The sequence below is a fragment of the Saccopteryx leptura genome, chromosome 3 (assembly GCF_036850995.1).
Source record: "Saccopteryx leptura isolate mSacLep1 chromosome 3, mSacLep1_pri_phased_curated, whole genome shotgun sequence".
Lineage (NCBI taxonomy): Eukaryota > Metazoa > Chordata > Mammalia > Chiroptera > Emballonuridae > Saccopteryx > Saccopteryx leptura.
Window position 1 is genome coordinate 347,846,883 of NC_089505.1, and position 17,165 is coordinate 347,864,047.

A 17,165-nucleotide genomic window follows, 5' to 3' on the forward strand; every position below is an offset into this window, starting at 1 on the left:
TATATAAATATGCATGTGTGTGTGTGTGTGTGTGTATGTGTATATATATTATAAGCTATTATAGGATGTCAGTCAGTTGATTCCTTTATGTTAACTGTTAGTTTATGTGTTTTTACTATTTATCAGGAAACTGAGTTTAAAAAATTTTCCAGTGAATTGAGATAACCAGAGGACCTGTGATACTTTGAATCTCCTCTTAGCACTGAGTTCTAAGCTGAATTATCTAATAAGTTTATTACAATTGTTGTCTAAGCCTAAGAATAATATGGCTGTCAATATAGCTTCCTGGAAGGAATACCTATTCTAACTATGAAGCAAGAAAATGCTGCGTAAGAATGGGATAGTTTCTATAAATATAACTTAACATGGATTCAATAGTACAATCTGAATAAGAGAGATAACAAAACAAAATGGTATAACATGTGAGTTCTTGAGTCAAACTGTTTGGTATGGAATTTTTTCTTCACCATTTGTTATGTCACCTCAATAAATGTCTTCAATACAGTGTGCTTCCAGCTTCAGTTTCCTCATTTATGTATAACAGAAATAATATTTATCTATACCACAAAATATCTCATCCACTCCTTCCTCATTTTCCAAGTATTGGAATTAATTTCAAGACAAAGTGACTTATTCTGCCAAATAAAATAGAAGATTGACAGCTGTTGAGGAGTTTGGGAGGCTGGGTGAGGGAGGTCGCGGTATGGAACAAAACAGGACAAAAAGAGAGAAAGAATTATTGGACACCAACAACAGTTTGTTGACTGCAGGTAATTGGGGGCAGGTTAGGAGGGTTTAGCGGGAATAAATGATGATGGACAAAGACTTGACTTAGAGGGCTAAATATACAATACAGTGTGCAGAAATATATTATAGAATTGGGTACCTGAAACCCCTATAATTTTGTTAACCATTTTCACCCCAATAAATTAAATTAAAAAAATAGACCTGCCTGACCTGTGGTGGTGCAGTGCATAAAGCGTCGACCTGGAATGCTGAGGTTGCCGGTTCAAAACCCTGGGCTTGCCTGGTCAAGGCACATATGGGAGTCGATGTTTCCTGCTCCTCCCCCCTTCTCTCTCTCTCTCTCTCTCTCTCTCTGTCTCCTCTAAAATAAATAAAAAATAAAAATAATTTAAAAATAAAAATCAATAAATAAAATCTTTAAAAAAATAAAAATAAATAAAAATAAATAAAAAAATATCTGGCTAGCAATGGATGAAGTACAACATAATATTTTCCTTCCTTGAGAATTTTGGGGTTTTTTATAGATTTTTAAATTCAATTTTATTAGAGAGAGAGAGAGAGGAAAGAGATAGAGAGAATAGGAGGAGGAGCAGGAAGCATCAACTCCCACATGTGCCTTGACCAGGCAAGCTCAGGGGTTTGAAACTCAGCATTCCAGGTCGATGCTTTATTCAATGCGCCACCACAGGTCAGGCTCCTTGAGAATTTTAAATGTATTATTTTTTATATATTCTTCTGGCATAAATTGGTGTTGTCAAAGACTTACAACACTTTTTCCTTACACATAATATACTTTCTCTGTCTAGATTCCCAAAGGACTTACTCTTTCTCTTAAACACTAGTAGTTTTATTAAAATATATATTAAAAATTCTGGGTCATTATGCAGTTTTCACTTACTGTAACTTAATAAAAGTTTTCTTAAATAATGAATTTTAGTACATATTCTGCCCCCTTCTTTTCCTTCCTTTTCTTTCTTTCCTTCCTTCACTCTTTTCCTTCTTCTTTCCTTTCTTCCTTCCTTGCTTTCTTCTTTCTTTTTTTTTCTTTTCTTTTTTTTTATATTCAGTGAGAAGAGGTGAGGCAAAACCAGACTTCTGCATGTGCCTGACTGGAGATCATCCAGCAAGCCCACTAGGGGACAATGCTCTGCCCATCTGGGGTGTTGCTCTGTTGCTCAGCAACTGAGCTGTTCTTAGTGCCTGAGGAGAAAGCCATGGAGCCATCCTCAGCACCCAGGGCCAACTTGCTCCATTAGAGCCATGGCTTTAAGAGGGGAAGAGAGAGAGAAAGAAAAATGAGAGGTGGAAGGATGGAGAAGCAGATGGGTGCTTCTTCTGTGTGTCCTGACCAGGAATCAAACCTGGTATATCACATACTGGGCTGTTGCTGTACCACTGAGCTAACCAGCCAGGTCTCCTATTAATTTGGAGATTTATTGTTTATATTTAATATTTATTACATTCTCTTTAATAACTTATACATGTTTCTTAGACTTTTAAATTTTTGTCTTTTTTACCTTCAATTTTTCTTAAACTATTACTGTCACTTTAATTCTCTTATGGATTTTAATGTTTAATTTTAATTTCTAAATATTTTTAATTTTACTTGCATTCTTTTTTATGCCACCTCTTTTAAAATTATTTCTAATTATTATATAACATTTTTGTATCTTGTCTATCTCTTAATGTCTTCTAATCATTTGAAAATTTACATTAAGGCTTAATATTTTTAGCAAATTTTTTGTGTTAATATACTATCTTTAGTAGTGTTTCTAATTCTCTTGTTTCTCAATATTACTTTAGGTAGGATTGGACCTTTAAATTTTTCTATTGATTTGGGATGTGTGTGTATGAGAAATTAGTTTTCTTAATTTTTATTCAGAGGATTCGTTCAGTAGCTCTTTTAACTTAGCATACTTTCCTTTTCTGATGTTTTTATGTAGTGTTAAAAATGTAATTATTCTTCCACTTATAGCTAAGGTGGACCAATTTCCCATGTTAAACAATGGCAAACTAAGAAAATACATATGGCAACAGTTTTCTGGCATTGAACAATAAATAACACAGTGGGAGAAGTTAGAACCATGATATAAGCTTTACATATATCCTAAGTTTCATTCTTTGGACATATTTCTTTTTTTTATATTTATTTATTCATTTCAGAGAGGGGAGAGAGAGAGAGAGAGAGAGAGAGAGAGAGAGAGAGAGAGAGAGAGAGAAAGGGAGAGGAGCAGGAAGCATCAACTTCCATATGTGCCTTGACCAGACAAGTGCATGGTTATGAACCAGCGACCTCAGCATTCCAGGTTGACGCTTTATCCACTGCACCACCACAGGTCAGGACATATTTGTAATCAAGAAAATGAACCCCAAGATTGTTGAAATGCAAAACAGGAAGGCAAAAGGGTCACATGTGGCTGGAATTTTTAGGACAGGCTATTGGGAAAGCTATAACTCGGGGGGCTGGGGAACACATAGAAATCTGTGAAGAGGTTTCTTTCATGTTCTTCGCCAAGATCTTGGCTGTACATTCATGGAGACCTTTGTGAAGCCTAGCAGCAAGTGGTTGTTGACAGATAAAGAAAAATATCAAAGATCATGCATTTTTGGAAAATATTGAAGCTACAGCCCAGCCTGTGTAGAGAGAATTCACTAAGCACTTAGGTTATTTAGTTGAAGCCTATATCAGTCACACTTAAGAATGACAATTCTCTATTAAGTTACTCGAACTAGAACTAAAAGCAAAACTAAAATAGATTTATCTTTGAAAAAGTACATCTGCCTGAGAGGTTTAAGATTATCTATCAGAACAACATCAGATATATACATGTTTGTTTCTTTGTAAGTCTACTGATTTATATATTATTCTGGACCTGGTAAATGATATATTCTGAGCTATAGTAATTTTATTTTCCTGGGAAGGTTTTTGATTTTTGTTCTGGCAGACAAATTAATTAAGATCTTTTGGTTCTTTTAGGCTGATATATTTGTATGTATCTCTTTCTTTCTCTGTATATATACATATATAGAGAGATATAGATATATTTATTACTATATCCATATACATATATATCTTCATATATATTTATATATGTTTACATACATCTTTCTATATAGAAATAAATATATATAGATACATTGGTCTGTAGATATAAAGATATAAATAGATATATATTTACATACCATAAAGTAGGGAATAAACAGCAGTGAAGAAAACAAAGTTAAAACAATACTGGAATTAGTGGACAAGGGCTTTGATGCTGCTATTATAAATTGAATAAGAATACAAAGAACAATATTATTTTTGATTGCACAATAAAAGTGCAGGAAACTAACTATTAAATATTTCCAATTCAGTAAGTAAAAATCATAATACTTAGACAAACAATTGCATATTAATTATGTAATATATCACATTAAGAAGCCAGAAGTTATATAAACAGATATTAGAAGAAAGGAAATAATGCAAATGCAAGTAGAAATCAACAAGATAAGAAAAATAAATTTTACAAACCTACTAATAGAAATATCAGTTGTTGTGATGAATATACAGTATTTGATCAAGATGATAATGAACAAAAATTTCCATATTAGAAGTAAAGAAGACATTATTAGACATCATATAGACTTTAAATGCATAATAAGTCAATATTTTAAAAAAATTTTCTGTTCATAAATTTAACAACCAAAATAAACAAAAATCAGGAAACACAATTTATCAAAGTTGACATCTGAAGAATTAGAAACTCTAATGAGCCTTACATGTAAATTTTTTAAAATTACAACTTAAAAGTTTTCTACCAAGAACTCCCAAGGTCCAGGTTAATTGCTAAATTTTATAAAACATTTAGTAATGAAATCATAACAATCTTACCCAAATTCTTTCAGAAAATAGAGGACAATAGAACACTTTTTAATTTATTTAATTTCTTTAAATTATTTAATACCTGAACATAAAAACTAAATCTCTCAAGAAAACATTAGCAGATAAATTATTAAACATATAAAAAATTTTAAAAACTTCGGCATGACTTTATCCCTATTATGGAAGGTTGTTTTAATATTCCAAATCATGCAAAGTATTTTCCACACTATCTGGAAAAAAGACAAAGAAAAGTGTTTCAAAATATGCAGAAAAAGCACTGGCAAAATCCAAAATCAATTTATACTTTCAAAATGTCTCATAAAATAAAAAAAGAAGTTAAATTTCTCAAGTTAGTATAGATTATGTACAAATAATCTACAGCAAAACCTGATGTTGAAATAATGGTTTCTTTTAATCATGAGATTAAGACTAGAATGTGTCATATTAATAGTTTTATTTATTATTGCACCAGTAGGTCTAAAAAGTAGAATAATTTATGAAAATGAAATAAAAAGTAGGAATAAAGAAGAAATAAAACTTATATGTGCCTAAGTTAAAAATAGTGTAAGACCCTGGCCGGTTGGCTCAGTGCTAGAGCATCGGCCTGGCGTGCAGAAGTCCCGGGTTCGATTCCCGGCCAGGGCACACAGGAGAAGTGCCCATTTGCTTCTCCACCCCTCCCCCTCTCCTTCCTCTCTGTCTCTCTCTTCCCCTCCCACAGCCTAAGAATAAGACACCAAATTTTTTCTATAAATTGACAATAAAAATTTAAATGGATATTTTATTTAAAATTCTACTTTATTTTTCAATAAGCTTTTTAAAATGTCAATACTTTCTAATATTGGCAGACCTCTAAATTGAAAATTTTCTCACTTTACTGAGAAAAAATTAAAAGGCTTTAAAAATGTAGATACATATCATATCCATGATCAGAAGACTATATTATTATGATATTAATTCTCCCTAAAATGACTGATAGTTACAACTATATCACCAAAAATGTAATTGTAGAAAATAATAAGCTAATTATAAACTTTCTCTCTCTCTCTCTCTCTCTCTCTCTCTCTCTGAAATATATTGTACCCACTGTTGCAGTATATATATACATAGAAAGGACTTAATATAACCAAATTATGTAGAAATACAATAATAAATTAGAAGATTTTTAAACCCTGAAACTACTATAAAGCCTTAACATTAAAAAATTATCTTTGTAATTTTGGTAAGAGATATTTATTAGTGAAGTCAAAAGAGCAATCATAAAACAAAGAAATTGATAAATTGGGCTTCATCAAAATGTGAAGCTTCTACCCGTCAAAGACACCATAAGGAAAATGAGTAAACAACTTCAATCAGTAGAAGCCATGCTGTTTGAGGATTTTTAAACAGTTAAACAACATATTATTAAAATTATTTAGCTATGAAATAAAATTATACTCAGCTTTGAAACTAAAAATGCCTTGATTGATATCCATGTGATAATACAATAATTTGCAAATAAGATTAATAGAAATCTGACTTTAAAGGTTAATATATACAAAATGTTTGAATAATTTTGAGATAGTAAATTCTTGGAATGTGAGATCTATTTTTATGATAAATTTTAGCATATAAAATACAATTTTCATAACATTACAATTCTTTTTAGATTAGCCTGATACTTTTATATCAATGCATGTCACTGGCAGCTAGATATTATAAAAAATATGCAGTCTTATTCTTCAGTTCTTTTTATTCTCTAATCATATAACACTAAAAAACAATGACAATTTGTCTATTCAGAGACAAGCTTTAGGTTACAGTAAAAGCACTAGGTGTTCTTTCACTGGTTTCACATTATTTTCTAAACATGTTTTAGTATCAAGGGAATTGCCTTAACAATCTTTAAAAGGAAGAAAATGTACTATCTCAAAAATCATCTACTTTTCAAGAGTTTCTAATAAAAACTGATGAAATTTTGTTTCCTAAGGCAAGTGTTATTATTACAGCAATTCGCAGTTCTTACTACAGAAACGGTAAAAAATAAATGGGACATTAGTCTCTGGCCAAGTAGCTCACTTGGTTGGAGCGTAATCCCAATATGCCAATATTGTAGATCAATCCCCAGTCAAGGCACATACAGGAATCACTCTGAATGCCTGATTAGGCAGAACAATGGATCGATTTTTTCCTCTCTCTTTCCCTCCCTTTCTCTCACTCTAAAATCAATAAATATTTTAAATAAAAAAATAAATGAGCTATTAAAGACTATTGGATTGAGACTGTCCAGATGGAATATGGAACTAAACACAGAAGAAACTTGAAGGTAAAGAAAAGTTTGTTCTTCTCCCAAATTTTCAAACCAGACCTGATTCTAAGATGGCTGCTATAAGGTCAATAGGCTGGTCACCATCACAATCAACTGGCCCATGCAGTTTCACATTTGATTCGAACACACGGTAATGAAACAATGGAGCCACGAACTGGTGAGCCATTAGATTTAATCCTAGCTTGTACCCGGCAGGCAAGAAATATACAGTGGGAAAACACTTCCCTTTCCATTCAGGGCTCCCAAAGCCACTGACTTATCCAAGTTTCCTAGAATCAAAGGTTTGTACCTCACCAGACTTACTCACCTCTGTTCCCCATTTCCTTCTCTCTGCACAAACTCGCTTCTCCTTCAGCACTCTGACATCTTGGCTGCTTCTCCTCTCCTCCATGTGGCCTTTCTCTGCTCTCCTAGAGCATGGGCTCCTCTGCCCCATTTTATACTGTAGAAATCAAAACCTTTAATCCAATATACAAATAAGGAAGTCTCTGATATAAAGTTACTTATCTGAGGCATAGTGGGATTTCCCATAAGAGTGCACCACCCTCTATCATGCAACAGTCAAGGATGGGAAAGGCTTAGTCTTAAAACTAAGTCTCAGGCTATAAGGATCCTGCCTGCTTACAGCCTCTCCCCTAATCCAAATGCAAACTATAAGCAATCAAACATATACATCATATTTGCAAACTTATTTGACCCACAGCCACATAGTAGGTAGAAGATATATTCACTTGCTCCCAGTGCCAAACCAAGTTTATAGCTAACTGTAGAGCAATCAACCTGAAATAACCAACTGAAGTCTACCTGAACTGAAATTTAATAACCAAGGTTTACAGACGATGCCAGATAGAGACTTGTAAGAATTGTGGAAACTCAAAAGGGGCTGGCACTTGCACCCACGTGCAGCAGCTAAGAAGCTGGAGAGACATCTTGGCTGCGAAATCCCTCCTTTCAAGAGCGAGGGGTCCCAACCCGTGTAGGAATTCCCAAACTAGTGCAATAGAGATGGGAAGAGAGGCCTGCATAAAGCTGGTGGTGAAAATCAGTGGGAAGTGCACCTGGGAGCGAAGGGAGTCTTCTAGAGACACAACACACACTTTCCAGGTTGAGCTCTTCTATTGTTACAGCAACATCCTGGAGGGTGAACTGCCCAGTTTGTTACTGGAATAAGCTGGAGCTCATGCTGCCTGTTCCTATAAAGCCAAAAGACAGAGTGAAGGACTTGAGTAAATGTAACTGTCTTTAATTGAATTGCCTGCAAACCTGAGAAGGAAGAGGACTTCAGACCCAAAGTCTGCCTTAACATCCTCAGTTTGTATGTGTTGGTCAAATAAGTTTGTAATCATGCTATATACGTTTGCTCACTTATATTAATAGTTTGCATTGGGTGTGGGGGACAGGCTGTAAGCAGGCAGGGTCTTTATAGCCTAAGGCTTAGTTTTAAGACTAAGCTTTTTTCCACATCTTTGACTATTGCATGATAGGGGGTGGTGTACTCTTATGAGGAATCCCATCATGCCTCAGATAAGTGACTTTGTATCAGAGACTTCCTTGTTTGTATATTGGATTAAAGGTTTTGATTTCTACACTATAAAATGGGGCAGACCAGGAGCTTGTTCTCTCAGTTCCTGAGATTAGCATTAGTGGGGAGAGCAGAAAAAGGCCACGTGGAGGAGAGGAGAAGCAGCCAAGATGGTGGAGTGCTAAAGGAGAAGCCAGTTTGAGCAGAGAGAAGGAGGTGAGGAACCAAGGTGAATAAGGCTAGTGAGGTAGAAACTTTGATTCTAGGAAGCTCGGATAAGTCAGTGGCTTTGGGAGCCCTGAATGGAAAGGGAAGTGTCCCCCCCATGTGTATTTCTTGCCCATGGGGCGCAAGCTAGGATTAAAGCTAATGGCCAACCAGTTTTTAGCTCCATTATTTCATTACCATCTATTCTATCCGAATCAAATGCGAACCTGTACGGGCCATGCAGCTGTGATGGTGGCCGTGGCTACTGGCTCTATAGAAGATCTCTTAAATAGGGTTATCAGGGCTTATTGTGAGGGTAAGGAATGTGGCTATGTGTTGTAGAGGCCCTAAATAGGAATGTGGAGCAGGGACAGAGTCCAGTGCTCTGAAGCAAAGGTCACATTGATTTTATTGACAAAAGTATTGAAGGCAGTATTATGCTGAAGGCAGCACAACAGGGAGAGAAGTAGTTATTCTGATTTATCAGTGGGTGGAGATGTTTGAGCTACTTTGCTTGGCCTTTAATCTGTTTTAAAGAAGTTCCCCTTACTGACTTTCTCATTCTCTTCTCTGCTTCCTGACTTCCTTATTCTTGTCCCTGCTTTTATTTTGTGTGTATCAATACATACCCGTAAAGACTGGTTAGTCAGGGCCATCTCATGAGACCTGTATAGGGGACTGTGATCTCCCCTAGATCCCTCTGTGCATGGCATGTGGTCTCCAAAAAATCATTGTATTCGCAATGATGTGTTCTTTCTCAGGTCCAGATTTGATTCTTTATTAGGCCTTTGCATGTTAACCGTCCTTGGAGATAAGGTTTCTGGTCTTGTTACTTTTTCAAGGACTTGGATTGGGTCTGAGTGCTCCATGCACGGGGCTGTGGACTCCTGTGTTTGATCTGGTTTTCAAGGCCTGATATCAGGGCTATGAAAGCAATCCAGCTGACATCCTTATGCCTGAAAAAAGCAAAATACATTCAGACAATTCTATGTCCCCTTCTATTTCCCACTGTTAGTTTTAACTATTTTGTAAGATTAGTTTTATATGGAAGTAATTATTTTGTTGTTTTTCTGGCTCTGAAGCTAAAACATAATTGAGACCCAGATGTTATTCCTAGGGGTTAATGCTTAAGTGTTATTTTCTAGCCCCTGGTTTATTTCCCTGCTGAAGGTTTTAACCTGCATAATATGCTAGTGGAGGAAGGGTTATCCTGGGGGTGAGGTCCTTGTTCTTTTTAGTTTTGCTCATTGCTAGGAATTGGGGCTTTCTGCTTTGGTGACCTCCTGTGCTCAGCCTATGTAGTTCTTGCTCTGCTCCTGTCTGTCTAACTCAGGGGTCTCAAACTCGCGGCCCGCGGGCCGCATGTGGCCCGCCGAACAATTTTGTGCGGCCCGCAGACTAATCCACGAAGTTCAAAATATTTTGGATAAAATTAAGTAAGCCTAGGGGCCTACTTGTATTTTTCATTTCTCTAGCATCCTAGCTAGATATTAGCTTAGTTAACAGCAGTTGTGATGCGAACTACAGTTTCTGGTCGTTTTGTGACACTGAGTAAACTGCATGTACGATTGTGCCTGTTGTACTGATTTTATTTTGTTTTCAACTGCAGTGAGAAAAGTGTTGCGTAACAGTTGCCTTTTGTAGACCTAGTGCGGCCCGCCAAAGGGCTGTGATCTTGCTCTGCAGCCCACATGCTGAGTTGAGTTTGAGACCCCTGGTCTAACTGCTGATTAAGGTCCTCCAGTTACCAGTGACACTACTTGGCTGTGCTTGGATCCGACAGCAGGGTCTTCTGCTGCACCCAGCTGAGACCTTTGGGGTTCTTTTTTCCTCTTTCTGGAGAAGCTGTTGGTGGAGACTCAGACAGTGGTTGAACTGTATAGCTTTGAAAAGGGGAACATTCTTCTCCACCTCAAGTGAACAGCCAGTGATCCCTCAGGGAAAGACTTTAGTAGCCATAGAATTTTTCTACTAAGATGTATTTTAAAAAAAAAAAAAAAACCAGCTTCATAAACATATATTTGATATGCTAAGAACTGACATATTTATTGTACACAGCTGGGTAAGTTTGGGCATAGGCTTACAACTTGAACACTAATATGACCAGCAGATGAAGAAAGGAAAAAAACCTTGCTTGTTAGCATATGAGTTTGCTTGGTATGGTATGTACATTGGCTTGGTATGTCAGTGCAAGCTGAAAATATAATTTGGATGTTCTATACAATCTCATTTAAATTGACCTTGAAAACAGTGAAGAGGGGAAATATATCAGAATAGGAGAGGTTTTGCACTGCATTATTCTAACAAAGCCACTAAAATTTTGAGCCAACCATGAGGGGAATCTAGAGTTAGTAGTATTTTATGGATAACATCAATTGCAGTTGCAGGTACACAACTGCAGAAATAATACAATGACCAGGCATAGTATTGGCGACTTCAGTCATTCTCACTCCGTGTCAATTTGTAAGTATTCCAGGAAATGCAGCTGACCAGAATTATGGATAATGCATTCCCTAACATTCAAATAAGTTATTCCAAGTAATCTAAGGGGTTTATATTGATGTTCTTGGGGTTTCCTAGATTTGCCCTGCTATAGAATAAATTATTCCCCTGGTGCTGGAAGCGATGGCAGGGGACAATTATCAGCTGAGTCCCACCCACTCTAGAAATTATTCCTAGCTGAAGAAAGATTTTTTTTTCTCAAAGTTGTCCCTCTTACACAAGAATCCATCATCCAAACACTAGTCACTGCAAGGCATATAAAGGCTAAAATCCTTAACTTTAATATGGGACACTCTGAAATGTTATCCTGTCCCAGGGCTCTGCATTTGATTAGCTTAGTCCATTGTTATAACTGAATTTCAGTTCAAATTCTTATTCTGCCCATTTTTCTTTATACAGTCTTTCACAGTATTTATCAAAAGAAAACTTCCCATAAAACCTTGTCTTAGATTCTATTTGCAGAGAGTCAAACTTAAAAGTCTACTTGTTTATATTCTGATTTTTAAGATTATGAAGCTGTTGATAAATTTATATACTGGGTGAACAAAGGTAGGCTTATGGTTGTAAGTATATGAAACTGAGTTTGTTCTTATATTATTATTTATTAGTTATTGTATTATTTTCTATACAAATAACTGTAAACCGACTTTTACCCACCCCTGTATTGGAGTAACAAAACAGGAAATGTAAAGTTTGTGCCTTGCCAAAAGAACATGAAACATTATGTAGTCAAAGTGTGCTTGCTTTGAAGTTAACCTATCTTTTAAATCATTGACTTTCTATCAAATAAATTGGAATGCAGAGAGATTTTTAAAAATAAATGTTCTATCAAATATCTTGCTATGCGTTGACAGTATATCCTCATTCAATTTTACTATCAAGCAGTGACTTCTGTTTCTTCAACTCTTCTTTCTTTTAAAATGGGATTGTTTAGTCTGGTTATTGGATGTTTACAGGGAAGATAGGTTGGCACTTTATCTTATAAATGTCTGAATTATATCTACCTGACATAAACGTTATTTAATATAATGACAAGATACTGGCTTGAGGTGCCTTTTGGTGAAAAATGTTAGTTTTATTTTATTTTGTTTTGGGTTCAAAACTGAGCCAAGTGGTTTTACTAGAGGGTAGACTACAATATTTATTCCCCTGATTTTATACATAGTTCTGCTTCTTTGTTTTAGGACTCTGATGAGATCATACTTCTGGCTTCCTTTCAGTGAGAGGTATCTTTAACTGGTTCTCTCCAAAGAATTGCTAGTGGAATTTAACAAGTGCCACTTCTGAATCTGAGCATTTAATTGTGGATGTAAAGTTGTCTAGAGATCTTTCTTACTCTGCAAGAGTAAGAAATTTACAATATTTAGGCTGGCGGCTACTCTTTCAGCCTATGTCCCTGAATAAGGAGGAGGGAGAGTATTGCCTGGTTGTGAACCTGTACTATAAACAGTAACTAAACTTGTTATTTTAAGCTATTATAATTTTAGAATTAGTTGTTGTTATAAATAAGTTGTTATTTACCCTTTTGTTTATTTATTTATAAAATATTTTTTATTTAGAACATATCTTGCAATAATATTTTTATAATATATTGTGATGGTGCATATTTGTTCTTCTGTCCTATTTATGGCAATTAGTAATGAAACTTTTGCAATGATTTCTAATTTTTTTTTTTTTGTATTTTTCTGAAGCTGGAAACGGGGAGAGACAGTCAGACAGACTCCCGCATGCGCCCGACCGGGATCCACCCAGCACTCCCACCAGGGGGCAACGCTCTGCCTACCAGGGGGCGATGCTCTGCCCTTCCAGGGTGTCGCTCTGTTGTGACCAGAGCCACTCTAGCACCTGGGGCAGAGGCCAAGGAGCCATCCCCAGCGCCCGGGCCATCTTTGCTCCAATGGAGCCTCGCTGCGGGAGGGGAAGAGAGAGACAGAGAGGAAGGAGAGGGGGAGGGGTGGAGAAGCAGATGGGCGCTTCTCCTGTGTGCCCTGGCTGGGAACCAAACCCGGGACTTCTGCATGCCAGGCCGACACTCTACCACTGAGCCAACTGACCAGGGCCGCAATGATTTCTTTTCTTTATAATATATATAGAAAACACAAAGGAGTATATTATAAAGTCAGAATCATAAGAATAGGATTTCTTACTCAAAATCAAATTCTGCCAATAAATTAAATGTTAAAAGTAATTGCTAGACATAGTCAAAGCAAAAAGAGTCTGAGATGACCAATTCATCACCCCAGATCTTTGGCATGTGAAGACATACACTGGTCCAAATTTAACAAGTAAACTAATCTTCTACATGATGTATCAGAGCATTACTTACACAAAGAGATTTTTAGATCATTGTGTCATTGTGGGTCCAGTCAGCAGAGAAAACCACATAGTTGTTTGAACAGTGTAAGTTTAATATAAAACATCATTAACTGTAACAAGGATAGATTAGCAAGTAAAGAGAAATAAAAATATAGAAATAACAGATTAAGGAGCAGTGACTACCCCTATAACTGAGATAGCCCACAAGGAAGAACCTCCATCTCTCAGAAATTAGATCCCAACTCTGAAGCAGAAAGCATAGCTGTGGCTCACTGGTAACCGAAGTTGTGTGAGGTCATGCCAACAGATCTTGCTGGAGATATGCCCCTTGGAATTTGGCAAACACCCACCTTGGTACTTGGTACTGGGTAAAGCTGTCACTGGGGGATTCTGCTAGCCCCTCTTCTCTGGGGACCAGGTACTGTGGAAGAGGCCATGGTTAAGGGACTGGGGGAATCAGTTGTCTGCTGAATGCTGCTGGCTGCAATGCATGATACAAACTGGGCACTAGGAAAGAGTCACTCTTCTACAAAACCATCAGGAGATAGGAGGTTTTAAAGGATGCTGCTGTCTGCCAGATATGCTGCCTTCCCTGAATTGGGAGAACCAGGCACTAGAGAAGCTGTGAACACTATTGGAACCTTCAAAGCCAGTGCGCCAGATACAGGAGGCAAAACTCTTTGTCTGACAATCTGCTCTACTGATGAAACTTTATGCTAACTAGGATAAGGAAAGCAAATACTGCATTTGAAAGGACCTAGATTCATTTTCACAGAGTAGTCTAGCAAGGTAAGTTTGTAGATAAGAAGCAATAAAGTTATAACCAGCACAATCAAAAAATTCAAACCCTTTTACACAGATAATTACATATCTAAAACTTCCCATAGTACCATACCACACAAATTCATAGATTCCAGGTGTGATTGTTATAAGTCATCTAGACAGATCAGGTATATCCTTCTAAAAGCATTCCATTAAAGCAAACATCTGTTAATAAAATGCTATCAAGAGGTGCAGTTTGCATGTTTAGAAGATGTGACTGGACCATTTCTACCCAGGTTTTCACACAGGCTGGTATCTTTTCACTGCCAGTGGGTCATTTGGTTACACTGTTAGCTGTGGCATTTGAGTAGCACAGAAGTTTTGGTATGGGATATAATTAAGACTTCTATAATCAGAATTTAGAAACTTAGAAGAAATAACTGAATAAAGTATCTGTGGGAGAAAGGCCAAATAAGTCTTACTATTTCATAAGATGTGGAAATGTTTGTGGTAACAATATTTCAAAAAATTCTTTAAACATATTCCAGATTTGCCTGAATCAATATTTTGTACATTTATCTATATTATTATTTCAAAATACTTTCTTCTACTCATTTTCCAAACTATAGCCTGTCATCTTAACTGCACTTGCAAATTGTTCAAAATATTTACTGAAATTTAAATCATTTTCAATCTTATAATTTATATAGTATATTATGAACATGATATCTTATACTGTCAACACTCACTATATTTTCATAACAAATAATTACAGGCAATCAATCAAGACATCCATCATTTGTATTTTGGCATTTAAGAACCTGTGATCATTAATTTCAACATTCAAGAAATATTGAAATATAGGTCTAAATGCTATGAAGACACAGATATCATAGAATAGAATCAGCTTCATAGATTTTACCAAGTACTAGCACGTGTCCTTGCTTTTAGATACTATCCTCATTTAAAAAAAAAAAAAAACTGAGTGAAGTTTCCTTAGGGAATAAAAATCTATATTGTAATAAAAAGTAGGTCATATGCAAATCTATTTTATTTGCTTTTGCTTTGAGAATACTAGGAAGTAATATGAGGGATTTTAGCAGTTTCAGCATTTCCCTAGGAAAACTTGAGTGCAGTATAGATTTCTCTAAAGAACCAAGTTACTAAGTCTCATCTACTTTCTTTTCTTGGGTTGTTTTTTCCCCTTCCTTGGCAGGGTTATGATTTAAAAAAAAAAAAGAAAGAAAGAACAAAGAGAGAAAAAGAAACTGAAAGTGATTATTTTATAATTATTTATTTTTCAATTAGAGTTGGCAGGATGTGAGGGCAATCTGGCTGCGACATCTGTCACCCCATTGATCGCCAGGGTTGATTCGGCTGATCTGGCTGGCCAGGCGTGTGTCCTTTTCCTCCCTCAGGGCTCCATGTGCATCCTTCCCGAAGTTGCGGGCTCGGTCGAAGAGGACGACCTTCCCCAATAGAGGAGAGGACCGTTCTTTGGTCAAGGGGATACAAGTAGCTGCGTTCCCCTGCTAGAACCTCCAAACAAGTCTCAGTTAGAGTTGGCATACAATATTATATTAGTTTCAGTTGTACAACACAGTGATTAGATATTATATAACTTACTAAGTGATCATCCTGATAAATCTAGTAGCATCTGACACCATAAATAGTTATTAAAATACTATCGACTCTCTTCCCTATGCCATGTTTTAAATCCCTGTGACTATTCTGTAACAACCAATTTGTACTTCTTAATCCCTTCATCTTCCCGCCCAACCCAACACAGCCCAAAGTGCTTATTTCTTAATTTGACATATAAGGAAAAAGACTAAGAAAGCGTGGTTTTTGACTTCAGGTGTTATACCATTATGTGATATTTTAAAATGTGATTTGTAAATGAACAAGACTAATTGTATGAAAGGCTTTCATCAAGAAACTGCTATGCCTGACCAGGTGGTGGCGCAGTGGATAGAGCATCGGACTGGGATGCGGAGGACCCAGGTTCGATACCCCGAGGTCGCCAGCTTGAGCACAGGCTCATCTGGTTTGAGCAAAGCTCACCAGCTTGGACCCAAGGTCACTGGCTTGAGCAAGAGGTTACTCGGTCTGCTGAAGGCCCACAGTGAAGGCACATATGAGAAAGCAATCAGTGAACAACTAAAGTATCACAACAAAAAACTAATGATTGATGCTTCTCATCTCTTTCCATTCCTGTCTGTCTGTCCCTGTCTATCCCTCTCTCTGACTCTCTGTCTCTGAAAAAAAAAAAGAAAGAAACTTCAAGCACCCAGAATTTTCTCTATTGATTTTGTCTTAAGCATCATTCTAAATATGATTTAAATGTTAGCCATCCAATGGAGCCTGTACTCAACATCAAGGGGTAAACAGTCCAAAGTCTTGGGCACAGTAGTATGATAGTAGAGATAATTATCCCAAGAAATTGTATTTTCTTTTAATATTTATAAATTTATATTTCAGGTGAGCTCCACTCTAGAGTGGAACTTTCAAAGAACACAAAAACTGTAGTAATTTTGAATTGCAGAGCTGGTATAGATCGTATGTCAAGGTCTGAAACCCACTTGATGCCACCTAGCAACTTTAGTATGTTAAATGACACTTAGTAGCCTGACCAAGTTAATTAGCTTCCAAAGTATGTAGCTGATTTTTACTGAGTGATTTGCTAAAAGACTTTTTATGTTATGAAATATAGCATGGCCATATACCTAGTATTAATAAAATTAAGTACATGGCAATCATTTTGTGATTTGACTTTAACTTATATGTTCTAAAGATATAACACACTACATTAATTCTTCCTGTACATCAGGCTGCCATTTAGTTTCTAGAAAGAAGTAACTAAGTGACTAGTACCTGATGCTTTAAGAATTACGTATTATGAGCATAAACACTATATTCCTAGATATGTTTCTCAT